Raw genomic sequence first — 7,741 nt, 5'->3', positions numbered from 1 at the left:
GGGGAGGAAACACGTGTCGGCTCATCGTTGGGACAGATGTCAACCACTCATTGGACGGAAGGCGCCTATGATACGTCGACACGTGGCACGGCCCAACAAGGCCCATTCCTGTGAAAAGGCCGGCCCGTTTGACTTGGTCAAAAGCTGGCGGGCCGGCCCATGGAAAGCCTGTTAACGGCCTGTTCGAATATAGCCCATTTACAGCCCGCTAACCCAAGGCCCGTTACGCCCTATCCGAATTAGGCCCAGTAGCGTCATCTGGGCCATCCAATATGATTCCAGCCCGTTTTCACTTCTGGCCCATGTATGGCCCATGACGTCTTTCGGCCCATATGAGGCCCTATGTAACTCTTGGCCTACTAACGGCCCGTGGTGAAACTGGCCCGTAATGAACAATGTATCACTTTACACCCATTAACGGCCCGTGGTGAAACTGGCCCGTAATGAACAATGTATCACTTTATACCCATTAACAGCCTGTTATTCCGTTGGGCCGTTTCCAACCCATGTTATCTTTCGGCCTCCTCAGAGCCCACTTATTCTTGGGCTCATTTCCAGCATTCATTTACTTACAGCCTGTTACTGTCATTTTCTGCTTGTGGGCCAAATTCATCCCATGGTTACAGTCGGCCCGTTTGTGGTCCGTTAATACGTTGGGCCATTTTCATAGCTTCATCAAATACGACCTATTAACGATGGCCCGTTATGGTCGGCCCATGAGCGGACGATTCCAACTCTAGCCCATTTACGACCATAATGCGGCCTGTTTGGCCCATGTTTGGCCAATCGATCATACGGCCCGTATAAGGCCCATTGATGATATGGCCCGCAGAAGGCCCATTGTTTGTACGGCCCGTAGAAGGCCCATTGTTTCTATGGCCCGTAGAAGGCCCACTGTTTCTGTGGCCAGTGGGAGGCCCAGTGTCACTACAGTAAATATTAGCCCATGGTTATTGTGGCCTAGTTTTAAAAAATAGGTTATTGCAGCCACTAGCTAACCCCGGAAAAAGAACTGCAATGACTACAAGCAAACAAATAAACAAGACAACAAGGAAATAAATAAGCAAGCAACTAACGCTAGGCTATCACGGCTATTACACATATTACATCCACTGGGCATCAAAGTTCGCCACCAGTGCAAATATAGGGAACAAAGCAGCATATCATATACACTGGTTGTCAAAGTTGGCGACCAACGCAAATAAACGCCGCAGCAAAACAAATCCAGAACTGAAACCACTTCAGAAGATCTCAAGAAACAATATCCTGGGTACCCATAATGCTGGCAAGATGCTTAGCAAGCTTATTAACTTTCTCTTGTTTGGCGCTTAAATCCTCCAGCGCTTGCTGTTGCACCAGAAAATATGCATCTGAATTCTGCAGGGACTTCCTCAGTCCTTCAGCTTCCTGTCGCAGCACATCTGATCGATGTCTTTCAACTTGAAGTTGAGACTCAAGAAGACGAACTGATTCAGGCAGCAAGTTCGAAGAGCTTGTGCCAGCAGTAGTGGCCAGTAACTCGAACACTACATCAAGACAGGACTTTTGGGTTCCCTCACTGTCGTTAAGATAGTTTTTATCAGCTTTCTTAGAGACCAACAGGGATGTCTCACTATCTTGAACCTTATCTGCATTACTTCCTTTACCATTGGATAACACGGTACTGTTCTCCAATATTTTGTCCGCATTCTAAAAGAGAAACAAGCAGACACATCACATGTTTACCATGTTGTATATGAAACTCATTTTGCTAAATGAGTTCAGTAGTAAAGTGGATAGGATAACAGCATGAAACAAACATATATCTATGTACCATGGTCACTTTATGGTCTATATCATTCTAGTTTTTGTTGCCAAATCAAGATAGAGACACAGTTCAAATAATATTTGTTCAAGACAAAGCAGAATAGACAGAATATAAGTGTGGGTAACTATAGAGCAATAACAACACTTGTAATGTGCATGACATGAGAACATAACTGTTTATTCAATTGAAACTGAAATCAACATAGAGCAGGTTACAACAGTAAACCAGTTAAAGAAACAGGTTTAAAACATACCTGTTGCGCCATTAGAGTTTCAATTCCATCCTTCAAATTTGAAAATAGTTGGTATGAGTAAATACAGTCATGCAAGAGCAAAGGAGTATGAACCATAGCTACAGAACCTGACCTGAGAACAAATCGTCTTCTCCTTTAAGCGTTGAGTTGGGATTTGGAGTGGTGGTCCTCGTGATTTGGGCACTGCAGTTCCCTTACTAACTGCTCGTGTTTGGGTGCTCTATGGTGGAGACGGTGTTGTGTCAACTGGAACTGGGTTCCTATCTACCGGGGTTGGTGTTAGAAGGGGTGTAGCTGCTTCTTTGTCCAACTGGTAGGGGTACAATATGCGAGAGTCTAGGTTATGTGTGGTGGATCTGGTCCTTGGGCAAGTACAACCGTGGTTCTATCTGCATCAACTGGTAGCACTATCTTTTCTGAAGACCGTGTTGTTACTCCCTTAGATACTGCCATCACGCTCTCCAATTCAAATGGCTGATAAACAAGAAAAGTAATTGAAAGTATAGACATTGTATGATAGACAGGTGCAATGGATAGTGGGGAATAAAAGAGGGCATGAAATAATTCATATTTATGTTGTCTAACCAAATAGGATAGCATGACACAATTTCACATATATGATGGCTAACTAAACAGGATAGCATGACACAATTTCACATTATGATGGCTAACTAAACAAGATGGAAAGACATAGTTCAAAATATGAGACTATGTAAACAGGATGACATGACATAACTATATAATGTGTTTATTAAATAGGTTGGCATGCCATAATTCACATACATTCACGGATAGAATGCCATAATTCAAAATATGATGACTGTAAACACTAAACAGGATGAGATGATATAACTATATGATGTATTTATTAAATGGTTTGCCATGCCATAATTCAGATAGATGATGTATATGTACTATGTAAACATGATGGCATGATATAATTCAAATATATGATTTATATAGTAAGCAAGTAAGCAGATGGCAATCCATATATGATGTAAAAACTAAGCAATGCAAGACAACATGCATGACATGGGTAATATAACCCTGCCAAGTTTGAGCATAGACCTCAGGGGGGAAAATAGGATTGGTCATCAGTCTCTGAATCCTCCTCTAAGGAGCTCTCTATAACCAGCAAGATGTTTGCTTTAGCAAGTAGTATTGTCTGCTCTGAATACCTTGTTTTCACTCCAGATACTTCCATCACCGCTTCAAATGGCTGATGCACAGGAAGAGTAGTTGAATATACAAACGTTGTCGACAAATGGAACACGTAATACAAAAAAATGATAGCATGATATAATTCACATACATGATGATTGGCTAAACAGCATGGCATTGCATAATTCACATATATAATGCCTTTGCAACAAGATAGCATTGTATAGTTCACATATATAATGTCTTTCAACAAGATGGCAATGCATAATTCACATATATGGTAATTAGACACTGAACAGGTGGCATTCACACAAAGCATGTATAAACTAATCAAATGACATAGCAATGCGAGACACCATACACACGATATGAGCAACATAACCCTGCCAAGTTAGAGCATACACCTCGGGGGGGATAGGACTGGTCATCTGTCTCTGAATCCTCCTCTGAGGAGCTATCCGTAACCAGCGAGATATGCGCTTCGTCACATAGCATAGTCTGCTCTGAAGACCTTGTTTTCACTCCAGAATTTGCCATCACCGTGTCAAATGGCTGATGCACACGAAGAGCAGTTGAATGTAATAACATTGTTGACAAATGTAATATGTAAGAAAAAAAGATGGCCTGATATAATTTACATATAAGATGACTGGCTAAGCAGGATGGCATTGCAAAATTCACATATATGATGCCTGGCTAAACAAGATGGCGTTCATGAATAAACTAAACAGATGGCATTCGCACAAAGAATGTCTAAACTAAGCAGATGACATATTTGATGTATAAAGTAAGCAATGCAAGACACCATATGCATGATATAACCAACATCAGCATGCCAAGTTAGAGCGAAGACCTCAGGGGGTAAATAGGAGTTGTCTTCTCCTTCTGAATCCCCTCAGAACAGATATCTTCCTCTTGATTACAATCCGAAATGCGTGGAGGGGGGCTGCCTTTGCGCCTACAATGGAGCGACGTCTGCATGAAATTTTATTGCCACGCAAGGCTCATCTCTTTTGCTCTACATGTTCGGTTCCATTGTTTACAATAATGTATGCATAGGAATAAAACATAGTGAGATTATGTAAGGAGTGCATGCAGAAATCCTGAGTGATGGTAGCAACCTATGGATAGACCCAAAACCAATAATAGCAGGCAGATAATGGCTTCAGTTAAAAATACAGATAATGGCTTCTTTACTATTGTTTCCCACCCAACATGAAACTCATAGTAGACACCGGAGATTAACCAGATAGTAGATAGATACTATTGATAGAGGCCCCGATATGTACCCCACAACCATTTAAAAACTCAAGTTTGACCATTAGTTTGGAGCTGACTCAGAGTCTAATCGGTGAACAGGACGATAAAGTAGCATGTAATATTAAGCGATGCATAACGTAAGCATACACGAAAGAGTGCGACCTCTCTTGCGGACCCGTGTAGTCCTCGAGGTCATCTGCTTAGTTGATGATGGTAGTGCAGTTTTCATGGCTGCCAGCGGCGGGGAAGAAGATCTGAGACGGCGAAAGATAGTCTGGAGGCCGGATCCCTGCTGTGCTGGACCCTTCTATCATTGGAGCAGCTGAGCTGGGGTGGACGACGGCGCTGCAGGAGCGGGACAAACCACGCAAGGTTTTCTTTGACAACTATCTGTAAGAGAAGTAATTCTATAGGGGCTCGTTTGAATTGGAGGATTCCAACAATGCAGGGATAAGAAATAGATAGGAATAGGATAGGAATGCACGTGCAAAACAGAGAATTTAAAAACATAGGATTTCTGCCAATCTGGGTGTTTGATTCACAACAATTGGAAGATCACAGGATGCAAAGAAGCATGGTGAGATTAAGTCAAACCACAAGAAAATGTATGGTTATAATGCTATTATGCTACTATCTCTTAGTCTTGTGCTTCATGAATAGGAATTTGGAAAGGAGGACAAGTGAAAATTAAAATTCCAACGTTTTTTCTTTCAAGGAGACACTAAAGTCTGCTCAGTGGACAATATATATAACATGTAGAGTAAAAAAGAGATGCAACAAGTGTACAACCTCTTTGGCGAAGCCATGTCGATCTCAGCATGATTGGGTTGGCCAGTGAGGATGCTCCGGCTGACTTGGCTGTCGGAGGAGGGGAAGAAGATCTTAGGCGTCTGGAGATGGAGCCCGAGGTACTGCTCCGCTGTGATGGAGGGTTTCGTCGTTGGAGCAGCTCTGGTGAGTTGTACGACGCCGAGGCTGAAGCAGGACAAGAGAGACACGAACAACGTTAACCTAGTGGAATTCTAATAGCATCTCCAATACATGACGTAAAATACATAAACACAAAGTGCTAGATGTAAAATACATCCGCCGCTCATCTCTGAACTTAACTATCGAAACTGAATTTAACTGTCGAAACTGAACTTCACTGTCGAAACTGAACTTAACTGTCAAAACTGAATTTTGCTGTCGAAACTGAACGCACTAGCAAGGTGAGGCTACATGTCGGTCGACTGACTTTTTCATCTCTAGTCAGTCAATTTTGCAGCCGTTGGATACGAAATCCAGGGCCTGCGGTTCATCTTCAACCTCCACCCCCCTGAGCCGGCCAAACAGCAGCCCCCCCCCCCCCCCCCCCCCCCCCCCCCCCCCCCCCCCCCGGGCCGGCCAAACCCCCGCCCCCCCCCCCCCGCCCCCGGCCGGCGGCGCGCCGCCCCGCCCGCCCCGAAAACACTCCCCACCGCTGGTCCGCCGCCGCCCCGGCCATCCCTCTAGGCCCCCCCATGCCGAGCTTTTTCTCCGGCGATCCCCATGCCACCGCCCCGCCAATGCCCCCATCCCTGAACCCAAGATAGATAGTGGGGTACCTCTCCGACGAGCCCCCTCCCCGATGCGGCTGGTTCTTCCTTCACCCCGGCGGGCATCGGAGTGAAGTGTAGCTAAATCGGAGCATCATGCAAGCAAGAGCAAGAGCGAGAGCAGCAGCGCGAGCAAGAGCAATAGCAAGAGCAGACCAGGCAGGGGACCGAGAGCAAGAGCAGAGCAGCAGCGAGCGTGAGCTAAAGCAGTAGTAGGTCCTACTGATGTGGACGTCGCCGCCGAGGGAGCGACGTCGTGGAGGAAGTGGCCGGCGACGCCGCCGTGGATGGAGCCGCGTCATGTCGGCTCAGGACCGAGCGCCGGCAGCACCGTGAGATCGAATCAAGAAGAAAATGCGGTGATTAGTGTACAACCTCTTTGGTGGCGCCGATTAGGCCGTGCTTCATCCGAGGAAACGGTGATGATGATGCTTCTTCCGGTGGTGCAGGTGAAGACAGCGCAGTGTGGGAATGGAGGTGGCACGAAAGACGAAGGGGAACGCCGGGGCAGCTCCTTGGAGGTGGAGGACGGGGTGGCTGAACGGCGGGACGATGAGATGACGACGGATCCTCATCCGGTACGGTGGATGAGGGACGTCGAGGTGTTGCTGTGGACGACGTCATCGGGGAAGAGGCTCCTGGCTGGGTGGCGGACGAGCAGGGTGTGGGGTTTCATCATCGGGTTTCGCGCCTCGGTGTACGAATGGGTGGGTGGATGGGATGGCAATGGTGAACCATGTCTTAGAGACGCGCTTGTCCGAAATGTGGGTAAGTTACGAAAGTACCCCCACCGATTTGAGGTGGTTCTTTTGGTTCAGGGGTACCATGGGCATTTCGCGTGTCGAGATTTCACAGGAGGTGGGAGTTTTCGCGCGCGGTGTAATTTCGGAATAGCAAGGCGCGGGTTGAGATGGAGGGAGTTGTCGGAGCACAACGAGACAAAGATATATCTCAAATATTTTGGGCTAACAAGGCGCGGGTTGAAATTTCCGGACAAGCCTAACGTGTACTGTACCAAATCAATGCGCCCTACAAATGTCATTCAAAACTTTGAATTCATCTTATGTTTAATTAAAATATTTCGCTACGTGTATAATGCATGCAACCTACTACTCAAATGAACGTTTTAGTGCATTCCAAACGTATATACTACCGCTTCAATATGAACTAAATTTGAATTCGTTTCTCTATTTGAATAAGATCTACAGTAATGATTGTTGTGAAGTCAAAGCATTTGAATTCGTTTCTCTGTTTTAGTAAGATCTACAATCATTATTATTGTCAAGTTAAACCATCATTTGTGTATTATCTTCACAGCACACCACATGATTTGTCTCGAGTTACATATGAACTATGTGTACTATATGAACTCGAACTAGATTTTTTGAATCCGCTTTATTTTGATTTAAAATCACATTACATTTCTAGCTCTGGCTAGATCTTCATAATCTAAACCATGTCTCATATGTATAATGTGTTTATCACATTATGTATGGTGCCCCGCCCCCTACGCCTACAAGTATTTAGATGTGAGTTGCAAACACCACACATTACCACAAATTCAAATAAAATGTGAGAATGTTCGATATATAGTATTGTTTAGATTGTTCGATATTTAGTTGTAAGCTGCAAACGCCACACATTATCACAAATTCAAATAAAATGTGAGATTGTTTGATGTAT

The sequence above is a fragment of the Triticum urartu genome, chromosome 7, assembly GCF_003073215.2.
Source record: "Triticum urartu cultivar G1812 chromosome 7, Tu2.1, whole genome shotgun sequence".
In the NCBI taxonomy this organism is placed as follows: Eukaryota; Viridiplantae; Streptophyta; class Magnoliopsida; order Poales; family Poaceae; genus Triticum; species Triticum urartu.
The sequence above is the reverse complement of the archived record's forward strand: the minus strand, read 5'-3'. Positions refer to the sequence as shown.